The sequence below is a fragment of the Dermochelys coriacea genome, chromosome 1 (assembly GCF_009764565.3).
Source record: "Dermochelys coriacea isolate rDerCor1 chromosome 1, rDerCor1.pri.v4, whole genome shotgun sequence".
NCBI lineage: Eukaryota > Metazoa > Chordata > Testudines > Dermochelyidae > Dermochelys > Dermochelys coriacea.
The window spans coordinates 298,616,940-298,630,466 of record NC_050068.2 but is presented as its reverse complement, the minus strand read 5'-3'; the positions used below and the strand labels follow the sequence as shown (position 1 = coordinate 298,630,466).

The 13,527-nt window shown below is 42.6% G+C and overlaps 2 long non-coding RNA genes across 3 annotated transcripts in view; one reads left to right on the top strand and one right to left on the bottom strand.

Annotated features, from left to right (window-relative positions):
* Window positions 1–13,527, top strand: part of LOC119857067 — a 44,429-nt gene that overhangs the window by 15,278 nt on the left and 15,624 nt on the right. Inside the window, exons 2-4 of one of the 2 annotated variants that reach the window (XR_005293492.2) lie at window positions 4,783–4,876; window positions 5,274–5,343; window positions 7,361–9,691. This is a non-coding gene — a long non-coding RNA (uncharacterized LOC119857067). Of the gene's footprint in view, window positions 1–4,782; window positions 4,877–5,273; window positions 5,344–7,360; window positions 9,692–13,527 lie in introns of those variants that run through there. The other variant, XR_005293493.2, reaches the window with a different exon arrangement.
* Window positions 1–13,527, bottom strand: part of LOC122456216 — a 35,339-nt gene that overhangs the window by 6,250 nt on the left and 15,562 nt on the right. The window contains exons 2-4 of the long non-coding RNA XR_006274959.1: window positions 12,568–12,573; window positions 11,918–11,924; window positions 7,151–7,154 (exon numbers count right to left, since the gene is read on the bottom strand). This is a non-coding gene — a long non-coding RNA (uncharacterized LOC122456216). The remainder of the gene's footprint in view (window positions 1–7,150; window positions 7,155–11,917; window positions 11,925–12,567; window positions 12,574–13,527) is intronic.

Here is a 13,527-nt window from a genome sequence, read left to right as displayed (position 1 = left end):
CTTTTTACTAAATTAATGTGAGGGTAGGGGAGAGTTGCTGTACTAAGCACCACCAGTTGTCACACATCTTGGAAGACACTGGCACAACTTACAAACATGCAGGGGCCTATCCAGGAAGAAACTGCAGTCTGCTATTAGCTCTGCATATACTGTTAAGAGTTCCATCTGGAACCTTTGCTCTTTAAAACTCATTTCCCTCTCATAATGGGTATAATCCACCACTCTCTCTTCTTCCCTAAATTTGTTTTGGTGCTCAAAACGTGGTTTAGTTTGCTGTCCATGAACATTTGTTTTGACCTCCATGTCATAAATTCTGTCACTGTCCCATTTCATGTTCCTCTGGGTGCACTATGAAGTCCAAATGGCAAAGGTAGACAAGGCTAAAGAGAGCAAGAAACACTGACTTCTTGCTCTAAGGCCTCATCTACACCTCAGTCTTGGGTTGGCCTTACTACAACACAAAGGGCTATGGAAAGTTTCATGCCCTGTGGAGCATTGTTACGTCAACCTAACCCCTACTATGGATGCAGATTCTTCTGTCAATCTATTTACCTCCTTTTTAAGGGATGAACTTACTATAGGAACTGTGCCACTGGATCACTTGTAGTATAGACATACCCTTAGTGCTCAGGACAACTTTGGTGATTGATAGAAGAGATCAAGGAGGTTATGCTGGGGGAGTGAGCAGAGAGAAGATCACTACTAGTTCCACAGACTTGATTGAGAAGTTGGAGACAAAAGGGTGGTTAACAAGTAAGGGTTGTTGGGTTTTTTTTTGTTTGTTTGTTTAGTTTGTGTTTTTTTTTTTTTTTAAGGATAGGGTAGTAGCAATACTTTAGTCACAGGATAGATTCAGTGGAGATGGGAGTATCTGATGATTGAATATCAGGGTAAGGACCTGCATGACTATTGTAGTGTGTTGCCTCATTACCCTTGCTTTATATACTGAAGAGTATTAATCAAACTATTTTCCAAATATCCATTTGAAGCTCTTTTTATTGAACATTAAAAAATTGCAATTTTCTGCATAATAAAAATCAGTACAAATGCTACCCATAAAAGCTGTGGCCTGTCACTTAATTCCATGCATGTCTGTCCTCATTTTGCTGCTGTGCCGTATCAATGGCTAGTTGGAATATAATACTAGGATTTTATCATTGAAAAAGACATTAATATTTCCTTACCAAAGGTGTCCATTAACCTAATTAGACCTTTTCTTCCCAAAGTTTTAAAATATGACAGGATAATCTAGATTTGTCAGAATTGATATTTTGATGTAATTTGTGATATTATAATACTTTATGGTGAACAAAGAGATGTGATATTTTCTTGCATAATTGCCCTTCCGGGAAATGTGAATTGTGCTGGAGCATAGTCAAATATGGGATTATTTCTATTTGTTGCCAAATTTAAATCTCTATCTTGAAAGAGTAGTAGTGGCATTCAAAAATGTGCTGATCTGTCAAAAAATAAATAGATACAGTAATCTCTGTATATTTAGGATTCCTTTCTACTTACAGTACTCTAGAAAATACTTTGAATATGGAAAAAACTGAGGTTAGTCAACCGCAAATCTTATGCATCTATCTAAGGCAACTGAGAAATTGTAAATATTATTACAGTATGTTTGAAAGCTACATTAATGTTTTTAATGTATGATACATAATGAAACCTGAATTCCTATTGCTATCTATTTGTAATATGTTCGTATTTTAACAGAATATAAATCTCATTCTGGGTTATAAGAAAAAACATGCAGAGCTGGTAGCACTGTGTGTGCACTGTTTGCATGATGGATTTGCCAGGAAGCATCATCACCTCAGGGATTTCATTATGCATCGTGGAAGAGGAAAATAATTCTGTTCCTACTGAAGAAAAAGAGAAACTAACTTCCACTATCAACAGCAGGCACCCTACATTTTTTCTTAATTCTTGGGGGGGGGGGGGTTTAAATGCTACACATGGAGCATTTTCATTTAAATCTTATCCCATATGTTCGTGTCACTTCACTCTGTACAGTTTTGTTCTTTTAAGAAGTTAAACAATCACAAAAGGAAATTCTGTTGAGTCTGCATAGCAGCAACATTTTGTTTTGACAGGTTTGTGTCATTTCTGCCAAGTGTGCAGACTACTTAAAAGTATCCCTTCTTTTGAAAAACTCTTAAGTTCATATGCCTTCTAGTACAACCTACCATGCAAACATTTTCCTGTGATTGATTGTAGGCAGGGGATAAGCAAGGAGAAACTGAAAGAGCTTGCTGACCTGTGCTGCACACACAAGATAGTATCAGCCTTTACAAGACAATGTCTCTTTTTCTGTGGTCAAGCATTCTCCCCCTCCTCCTTCAAATTCCTCTTCAAAACCAAATGCTTGAGGCTTGCTTTTTACAGCTGACTTCTACTCCTATGGCACCTGTTCCTTCCCTCATCCCTATCTCAGAACTGTTTTTTTTTTCCTATTTTTAACAAAACTTAAGATTAAATTGCAAAATGTCATCTCATTTTATTCCTTCCTTCCTTCCCTGTCATTTTCTCTTATTTACTCATGTATATGACTGTAAACAGGGGCTGTGTGTGTGTACATATTTAATATTTATAATAACTCATGGGATCATCAATATAAAGATAAGCAAAAAATTTCAAAGGAACTGAATTAAGATGCACTCTGTGCTGAGGAAAGCTTGTGCTGTGTTCTTTCAAATTTTAATAAATATTTCATTAGAGTCTATTTTAATTCACCTCAAATAGTTACTGAATAAGTCTTATCAGAACTTTTGGAAGATCCCAAACAGTAAATAATCAGCAGATCATTTATCATTGCTCCAAAAAGCCCAACTCTCTTAACATTAACCAAACGGGAATGCAACTGTGATTTGCTAGAGACCAGTACAATTTCTAATTCTTTCTGCAGATTGCTCTTTTTTTAATTTGTATTTAGAGAAAAGGCTCTCTAGCAATATAAAGAGAAGTCTGTTTTTTACTCCCCTCCTGCCCCCCCCCTTATTTCTATATAAAGGATTAAGGCATTTTTCTTTAAAGATCTTTGAAAGGAGAGCTCCAAAATTTGAGTAGAGGGAAATTCTTAATCTTTTCTTTTTTGCCCTGCTGGATATTCTCTGGGGACTGTATTTGAGTTTGCTCAAACTGCTGTTTGATTTTAAATAGCTGTGCTGTAAAGGAGCAAAGCACGCCTATCTGGTAATGGGAATATGTGCTCTGTGTGCATAAATGTGGAAGACAGACAAATAAAGCTTGATTTGTTTTCTCAGATGGCATCCAGTTTAGAGTTCTTTCATGCAGGGACCATGACTCTCTTTGGTACAGCACATATTACAATGGATCCCTAATCCTGATGAGGTCCTGTAGTTGCTACATTAATATATTTATATTGCTGATATGAGAATCATTATCATATATTATGTACAGTCAAAACTCTGCATAATGGTTTAAAGGATGTAATTAAAAACAATGAAGTGGATCACCTTGTAGTATTGGGGCTTTAGACAGCAGTTATTCCAGAGTGCAGGAAAAGAAACAGTTACTAATCTTTTCCATAACAAGAAGTTGTTCTTTGACATGTGTTGCACATGTCCATTCCACCATAGGTCTGTGCATTGCCAAGAGACAGTTGTCAGAGATTTTTCCCTCAGCAGTACCGGTAGGTACATGTTCCCTCTGTTGCCTTGTGCTGCTGCACAATGGTATAAACGGCAGAGCCATCCCTGACCTTCCTCAGTTCCTTCTTACCTGAGAAACTCTGATAGAGAAGGGAAGGAGGGTGGAACATGGAATAGACATATGCAACACATCTCAAAGAACAACAATTACAGAAAAGGTTAATAACCATTTCTTCTTCTTCAAGTGATTGCACATGTCCATTCCACGCTTGGTGACTCACAAAGTAGTTTGAACTGGAGTTGGGCTCGGAGTCTATTTGAACATGGATTGGAGGACCATATGTCCAAATCTGGCATTGACTCTGGATTGTTAGAAATGGCATAGTGAGAGGCAAAAGGATGGACTGATGACCAAGTTGCTGCCTTACAAATTTCTAAGATGGGCACTTGAGCTAGAAAAACTGCAGAAGCTGAAACCTAGTTGGATAGGCCAATACTCTACTTGGAGGGCATCACATTAGCTAACTAATAGCATAAATGAACGTAAGCAGATATCCAAGGAGAGATTCTTTGGGAGGATACTGGGAGGCCCTTCATTTTGTTTGCAATCACAATGAACAACTGTGACAATGACCTAAATGGCATAGTCTGATCTAGATAAAAAGCCAAAGTTTTTCTAACCTCCAGACTGTGGAGCTCTTCCTCATCTTTATTCATATGATGTTTTGGAAAGAATTTGGTAAATAGATTGCTTGATTTATGTGAAAACTGGAAAACATTTTAGTAAGGAACATTGTGTGAGGGTGAAGGTAAACTTTGTCTCCATAGAAGACCATATAGAGAGGTTCTGGTACCTGAGCTCACAGTTCCACCACTCACCCAGCAGAGGTAATAGCGATTGAAAAGGTCACTTGCATTGAAAGGTGTAGCAGTGAACAGGTGAACAGCAGTTCAAAAGGGGGACCCATCAGCTTTCCTAGTACTAGGTTCAAGTTCCATGGGGGAACAGGGATTTCTACTAGTAGGTAGAACCTGTTCCAACCCTTCAAAAAATCAGATAGACATTGGATTGGAAAAGAGAGAGAGTTGTTACAGGAGAGTGCAAAGCAAAGACAGCTACTAGGTGGATGTTGATGGAATTAACACCAACCCCTTGTTGTTTCAGGAAGTGGAGATAGTCCAATACATGATGGCTGGGAGCCCAAGTGGGGGAAAACACCTTTTTGTTGGGACCGGATTGATCTTTTCTATTTGGCCAGGTAGGTACTCCTAGTCAAAGGCTTTCTACTATTTAGAAGCACTTCCTGTACCTCCTTAGAACATCTCCCTTCCCTGAAGCAACCAGACTGGCATGGAGGAGGCACCTGTGGTTCTGGGAGATCACATCTGAATCCAGTCGGAGTGACAATGGAGGTCCACCCAGTAGGGCTAGTAAAGCCAATAACCAGTATTGTCAGGGCCACACTGGAGCTCTGAGTATGAGGTGAGCATGGTCTTGTTTGATTTTGGACAAGACTCTGATCAAGAGTGGAACTGGAGGGAAGGCATACAGCAGGCTGTTTATCTAGGGTAGCAGGAAGGCATCTGGCAAAGAAAGTGGGCTGTTACCTGCTCGGGAACAAAACTGATATTTTCTGTTGGTCCTGGTTGCAACAGGTCCACTTAGGAGTCTCCCACAGCTAGAAAATGGATCTGGCTAGATTTGGCTGAAAGGACCACCCTGCAGGTAAGCAGTTCTCAGGTGGATGGAGTTGGCGATGCAGAAATTCCAAAGCAGTATTACCTCTTGGCACAATCTCTTCAGTCTTCATGGCTGAGGATGTTAGGGTGATTCCCAAACCTGAGCCGTCCTTTGTAGGGGACAAATCTGAAGAATTGTCACAGATTGAAGTGTCATTAGAGATGGTTTTGGAATTAATTGATAAAGTTAACAGTAACAAGTCACCGGGACCAGATGGCATTCACTCAAGAGTTCTCAAAGAACTCAAATGTGGAATTGCAAAACAATTAACTATGATTTATAACTGTCTTTTAAATCAGCTTCTGTACCCAGTGCTAGAAGATAGCTAATGTAATACCAATATTTAAAAAGGGCTCTAGAGGTGATCCTGGCAGTTACAGACGGGTAAGTATAACATCAGTACTGGGCAAATTAGTTGAAACAATAGTAAAGAATAAAATTGTCAGACACATAGAAGAACATAAATTGTTGGGCAAAAGTCAACATGGTTTCTGTAAAGGGAAATCATGTCTTATTAATCTATTAGAGTTCTTTGAAGCGGTCAACAAACATGTGGACAAGGGGGATCCAGTGGACATAGTGTACTTAGATTTCCAGAAAGCCTTTGACAAGGTCCCTCACCAAAGGCTCTTACGTAAAGTAAGTTGTCATCGGATAAGAGGGAAGATCCTTTTGTGGATTGAGAACTGGGTTAAAAGACAGGGAACAAAGGGTAAGAATAAATGGTAAATTTTCAGAATGGAGAGGGGTAACTAGTGGTGTTCCCTAAGAGTAAGTCCTAGGACCAATCCTATTCAACTTATTCATAAATGATCTGGAGAAATGGGTAAACACTGAGGTGGCAAAGTTTGCAGATGATACTAAGCTGCGCAAGATGGTTAAGACCAAAGCAGACTGTGAAGAACTTCAAAAAGATCTCACAAAACCAAGTGATTGTGCAACAAAATGGCAAATGAAATTTAATGTGGATAAATGTAAAGTAATGCACATTGGAAAAAATAATCCCAACTATACATACAATATGATGGGATCTAATTTAGCTACTAATCAGGAAAAAGATCTTGGAGTCATCGTGGATAGTTCTCTGAAGACGTTCACACAGTGTGCAGTGGCAGTCAAAAAAGCAAACAGGATGTTAGGAATCATTAAAAAAAAGTTTGAGAGACTAAAATGGAGATTTTATTGCCCTTATATAAATCCATAGTACGCCCATATCTTGAATACTGCGTACAGATGTGGTCTCCTCTCAAAAAAATACTCTGGCATTAGAAAAGGTTCAGAGAAGGGCAACTAAAATGATTAGGGGTTTGGAACAGGTCCCATGTGAGGAGAGATTAAAGAGTCTAGGACTTTTCAGCTTGGAAAAGAGGAGACTAAGGGGGGATATGACAGAGGTATATAAAATCATGAGTGGTGTGGAGAAAGTGAATAAGGAAAAGTTATTTACTTGTTCCCATAATATAAGAACTAGGGGCCACCTAATGAAATTGATAGGAAGCATGTTTAAAACAAATAAAAGGAAGTTCTTCACACAGCACACAGTCAACCTGTGGAACTCCTTGCCTGAGGAGGTTGTGAAGGGTTATAACAGGGTTTAAAAGAGAACTAGATAAATTCATGGAGGTCAAGTCCATTAATGGCTATTAGCCAGGATGGGTAAGGAATGGTGTCCCTAGTCTCTGTTTGTCAGAGGCTGGAGATAGATGGCAGGAGAGAGATTACTTGATCATTACCTGTTCGGTTCACTCCCTCTGGGGCACCTGGCATTGGCCACTGTCGGCGGACAGGATACTGGGCTGGATGGACTTTTGGTCTGACCCAGTATGGCTGTTTTATGTTCTTAAATCACATTGACCAGGCTTTTCCTTGTCTATTCACACAGAACATGGCCGCTCTATTGTCCACTAGCACCAGAAAAGCTCTTCCCCTCAATATATGGAAGGAAGGCCAAGCAAGATAACCAAATAGCTCACAATTTCCTGACATTTATGTGTCTTTTCAGATCTTGCATAGACCAGAAACCTTGTGTCTGCTGAAACCCCAAGTGAGCTACCCAACCTATAACATCTATTCTATAACTAAGATGAGAACCAGTTGTGGAGCATCAAAAGGGTACCCCATCCAAACTTTCAAGGGGTCTGTCTACCAGTGCAAGGAGGACAAGATCTGCATTGGCACTGAACCACCATGTTTAGATGATGATAGTTTAGTGTATTCACCAGTCCTAAATGTACCTGTAGCTTTCTGAAGTGCAATCTGGCATGTTGCACCACATAACTGCACACTTCTATGTGCCATAGAAGCTTGAGGCAGTCTCATACTGTGGTGACAGGATGTACCTTAAGTCTAAAGCAAAGGCCTTCATCGTTTGGAATCTCAGCTGTAGAAGGAAGACCTTGGCCTTCATAGAGACCAGGACTGCACCAACATATTCTATTCTCTGTTCAGGCATCAGGATAGATTTCTCCATGTTGATTAATTGCCCTAGCACATTGAAAGTGGACTGGATAAGGACCATACTGGACAGCACCTGAGATCTGGACTAGCATCTCACCAACCAGTCAGCTAAGTAAGGGAACACGTGAACTCTTGACCTTCACAGGAATGCTGCTACCACAACTATGCATTTTGTGAATACAGGAGGAGCTGCTGATATGCGAAAAGGTAGCACTGAATTGGTAGCGAGATCAGTTTGCCACAAACCTGAGGAATTTTCAGTGGCTCTGATGAATTGCCATGTGACAATAGGTGTCTTTTAAGTCTAGGGCAGCATACTGATCTGCTGGGTCCAGGGAAGGAATAGTGGCAGCTAGAGTTACCATCTGGAATTTTATTTTTTTCAGGAATTTGTTGAGCAGCTTTAGATCTAAAATAGGTCTCTGAGACCCCCTTTTGCTTTCATAATTAGGAAATAGTGGGAAAAAAACACCTTTCCTCTGACTAATAGGAGAACTTCCTCTATGGCCCCCATGTGAAGGGGAGATCGCACCTTGTGCAGTAGAATGACCTTATGAGAGTAGTTCCTGAAGAGGGATGGAGAAAATGGGGGAGAAGGACCAGAAACAAACTGAAGGATGTGTCCCATTTCCACTATGTTTAAGACTCACTGATCTGTGATGATGCAGGACCAAGCACTTAGGAATGGGATAGAGCAGTGTTTCCCAAACTTGGGATGTCCCTCAGCGCGCACCACTTCCCGCAGCCTCCATTGGCCGGGCACAGCAAACTGCGGCCAGTAGGAGCTGTGATCAGCCGAACCTGCAGACGCGGCAGGTAAACAAACTGGCCCGGCCCACCAGGGGCTTTCCCTGAACTAGCAGCATCCCAAGTTTGGGAAACACTGAGATAGATGATTGGCAAATGGAGAGGTAGGAGAGTTTGGCACTCTGGGAACTGATAGTCTATCCTTTACCAACATGCCAGAATGCTGCTTTGGAGGACCCAGCTTGTGCAGATGAACTGGCAGTTGCCGAAGAGAAGGGAGGTGGCAGACTTCTCTTGTAGCTTCTGCCCTTCTTTCTGGGCAGGTCCAGGGTATGAGGCATAAAAACTAGATACTGGTGGGTGTCCTACTCTGCGAAGTGGATGGTCAGGCTTAGTGGTTGAAGCAGCGGCAGTCATGCCTAGTAGTTGGGGATTGGAGCCAAGGGTCACAGCAGGAATCAAGAGTGGGGTTAGAACAGGGATCTCAAACTCAAATCATCATTAGGGTCACATGAGGACTAGTAGATTGGCCCGAGGGCTGCATCACAAACCTTTTCATACAACGATACAAAAGTATACTCAAAAATGAAAAAAAATTAAGAGTAATATAGTATGCTATTAAAAACAATGTATTAACTTTTTTAAAACTGTAATGCAAAAAGTCAGTGCTAATTTTGACAGTCATTTCATTTTTGGCCACTTAGCTGGCAGCGTTTTGCATCAATCAGAGCATCAATGTTAGGTTTGATATCCTGAGACGAGTATCAGTGTTGCTTGCAAATTGCACCACATTCCATACAAAAAATTACACTAAGAGAATGTTTAGACTGCACAGTTAAGCACACGTGCCAAAATTAGGGTTGCACACACAACTTTTTCTCTGCTCCTTTGAGACTATGTGTTACCATGTAATCTTTTAATTACAGGGTCATGTACGGTTTCTCGTAAAATATATACCTTTTTTCTACACCCTTAAATTGTATAGCATCTTACAGTGATTTTTCTACTGACTTTTATTGCGTTGTCACAGTAGCCCAAAATATGCTTACTGGCAAAGGACTTGCCATCTAGGCACTCAAGTTTATGGTAAATATGAGTGAGGTTGGGCAAATGTATGTTGTGATGGGAAGCTGTGTTAATTTGTGCCTGAGTTGTGTTGTGCTGGGAGATTTTGGTTGATTTGTGTTGGTGGCAAATAAGAGGTATGTGCTGGGTTGAGGGGCTATCTGTATTTGGACTTGCTGGTTGTGTTGTTGTGTAAGTGGTTGTGCTGATATGTGAGGTGGCAACTAGGGTGTAGCAGTCGGGCCGAGTAATCCACCATCTGTGAAGTCTCCCTCATACAACCAATGAAACTGTAGCATGCAGATTAGCTATTGAGTAAGGGTGGTGATTGGTTGAGTTCTCTGATATCACAATGGTCTAGTACTCTTGGCACAGTACAGATACACATCTTTCTATAGTTGTACACTAATTGTCAAGTCAAAATAGCTGAGAACTTCAAAATTGGTTGGTAACAGTCTGCAAAACCCCCATTCCACCCCTTCCATGAGCCCCTGCCCTTCCTCTTCCCACCCCGGCTCTGCCTCTTCTCCGCCTCCTCCCCTGAGCGCGCCATGTCCCTGCTCCTCCCCCCTCCCTCCTGGAAAGTCCTAAGCACCACCAAACGGCTTTTTGGTGGCAGGAAGCGATGGGAGGTAGGTGGAGGAGCAGGGACATGGTGTGCTGGGAGGGGAGCTTGGCTGCTGCTGGGTGCAGAGCACCCACTAATTTTTCCCCTTGGGTACTCCAGCCCTGGAGCATCCATGGAGTCGGTGCCTATGGCAGGCTGCAGGAAATAATTCCGCACCGCGTGTTTGAGACCCCTAGAGCAGGGGCAGGAATGGGCTGGAGCAGGAACAGGAGCAGTCTGTCAGAACCACCAAGGTTGGGCAGACTGGAGTGGCTGCTCTCATTGGGAGCCTATATTCCTGGGCCTCAGGGTCACTTGGTTAGACCTTTACCTGTAAATTGGCTAAACCCTGGTTGATTGACATTGAGCTCTCAGGTAATCAGGCTCACAGTTGTTTATCAGCACTTATCAGTCTGAGAATGCACACATCAGACTCAGATATGACTCATTGCAGCAGAACTTCTGCAGATGAAACAGCTTTATTTTGGCCACCGGGATATAAATACCCTTTGGCTTAAGGGTCAGTCTGGAACCTTTGAGACTATGCAGTCTCTCATTGGTTTTCTCTGGGAAAAAAAAAAAAAATGAAGGACACTCTAATGGGAGGCTTTAAATAGTCTGTTGGGAGAGAGAGCAGACAGTGGCAGCCATGAACACTGTTCCATAGTAATGGCTGAAGCCATGGCCTGAGTTGCAGAGTCAGCTGCATCTAAATTGGCCTTGAGAGCCATTCTGGCCACGAATTTGCCTTTGTCCATCGTTGCGGTGAATTTTTGTCTCACCTTGTCTGATACTCTGTTCTTAAACTTTAAAATATTGTCCCACAGGCTAAAGTCATCATAACCCTCTAGTGCTTGCTGGTTGCAATTTTGAGTTATACCTTCTGTAGAATAAGGCTTCCTGTGTAAGTGGTTAAGGTTTTTCTCCTCCTTTTCTTTTGGCATCAAAGCCAGATGTCCCTGTCTCTCTGTCATTGGCAATGGAGCCGACAAGGAATCCTCAACAGGGATGGGTGTACAAATGCTCAAATCTCTGCATGGGGACATAGTACTTCCTCTCTGTCCTTTTTGCTACAGGCGGGAGGAAAGATGGGATCTCCCATAGTACCTTGATAGGTCTAGGATAATCTCATTTATTGGGAGAGCTATTCAGGAGGGCCCTGCTGAAGCTAAGATGTCCACAAATCTGCAACTTTTCTTGGACCTCTTCTGGCTGGATATCCAGAGCTGTCACCATCCTCCTAAATAAGTCTTGATGGGCTGTGTAATCATTAGGTATGTGAGAAATACTCTGATACCATCTGTGACAGGTTCCCCCCGGGGGGTGTCACCTGGAACTGGGGTACCACTGAAATATCTGATCCACCAGCCTGGGCTCCCTCTCACACTGTGCTGCTGTAACAAGCTGCAGACCCGCTCTCAGTCTTGCACTTCCAGCAGCATACACGCAGGTAGAGAGACAACCAGCTACAGTTACTTGAAGGCTCTCTGACTAGCTACTGCACGAACCAACAGTAGAAAGGCTAAAGCCAAAGTATCTCTCAGTTCCGCAGGGACACACCCCACCCCGGAACATAAACCCAAAATTCTACCATCTTGCACTGCACTGGGAACTGTGCAGCGTAAGCTCATAGGAGTGTTCCCCTCCTCGCCCCCCACCCCAATGTGTAGAGGAATATGCAACAGCCTCTCTGAGCTAAGATTCCCACACACTGCACTCCAAACTCTCTGGTTTAGATACAGCAAAAACAAGTTTATTAACTACAAAAGATAGATTTTGAATAAGTAATAGCAAATAGATCAAAGTAGATTACCTAGTAAATAACAAAAATGCAAACCAAGTCTAAGATAGTAGTAAGGAGATGAATTAACAAATTCTCACCTGGCTGATGATACAAACAGGCTGCAGATTCTTAAGGGACAAGCTGCACTTGCTTTACACTTTGAATCCCCGGGTCTTTCATACACAGGCTAGAAATCCCCTTAGCGTAGGTCCAGCACTTCTCCCAGTTCAGTCTTTATTCCTCAGGTGTTTCTGGGAGTCATCTTGTGTAGGGAGTGAAGAACAGATGATGTCACTCCCTGCCTTATATAGTTTAGCAGCCAAGTTCTGTGCCATCTTAAACCTTGTTGCCTTTTCCGGGAGCCCTCACTGCAGCCCCATTCTGCTGCCAGCTTCCTGGCTTTATACTAGCTCCACCTGTTCCTTCTCAGCTGGGTACCATCATTATTCAAGGGTTACTTAGGCCAGCTAATTCCCCTCAGCTGTAGCTTATCGGTTAAATGGCCTCTCTTCAGCCTCATTATCCCCTTCTAGGCTGAACACCCTATCACACTGCTCTACTGTTTTTGGACAGAGGCTTAAAACCTGTAAAAATATGACACCTGTTACTAATATGCATTTCTCCAAAGCAGTTAAGACAGATAGGGTGCGGGTCACTCATTGGCATCAGCTTATTACAGGCGTGACAGGACTTGAAGCCAAGTGACCAAGTCATGCCCCGGTACTGCTACCCCAGCTGGAACCAGTGTGTATCCAAACACTTAAAACCTAAAACTTAACGCTATCTCTACCTCAGAACTATCTAAAAACCTATAAACTACTCTAAATATAAAATGGATAGAAGTAGGGAAGGGTGTGCAATGGCAAGAACACACACTCCAACGACTGTCACAGATAGTAAGAAGGAATTGGCGAAGCAGTGGTTGGTGCCACCCTTTATACCACTACTTAGCAGAATGAGGCATAGGGTGCAGGTGCTGCCACATTGGGTACCACCGAGGGAAAAATCTGACAACTGTACACTGAGTGTGCGCACACATACAGTAAAATGTACATGTGCAATCACTCAAAAAAGAACCTGTATGGCTTTTTGAGGGCCAAAACCAGAAGATAGCTATAGCCAGGAAGGAAATGGAAGATGCCAGCCAGCTGGTGTCATCAGAGGGAACAACTGAGGCTTAGAGGAAACCCAAAAAGCCATTCACTAGAACAAATCAGCTACCTTGGAAGAGGTGAGCAGGGGATTAGGTAGCTAACTGTCCAGCTTCAGAAAAGGCTAGATCAGGGGCGGGCAAACTTTTTTGGCCTGAGGGCTGCATTGGGTATCGGAAATTGTATGGAGGGCCGATTCGGGGAGGGGGTCGTGGCCCGGCCCTCACCTCCTATCCAACCCCCCCCCCGGACTCCTGCCCCCCCCGGGGACCACTGTCCCATCCACACACCCCCGCTTCCTGTTCCCTGACCACCCCCGGATCTTCGCCACCACATCCAACCTCTCCTCTCATTCCTGA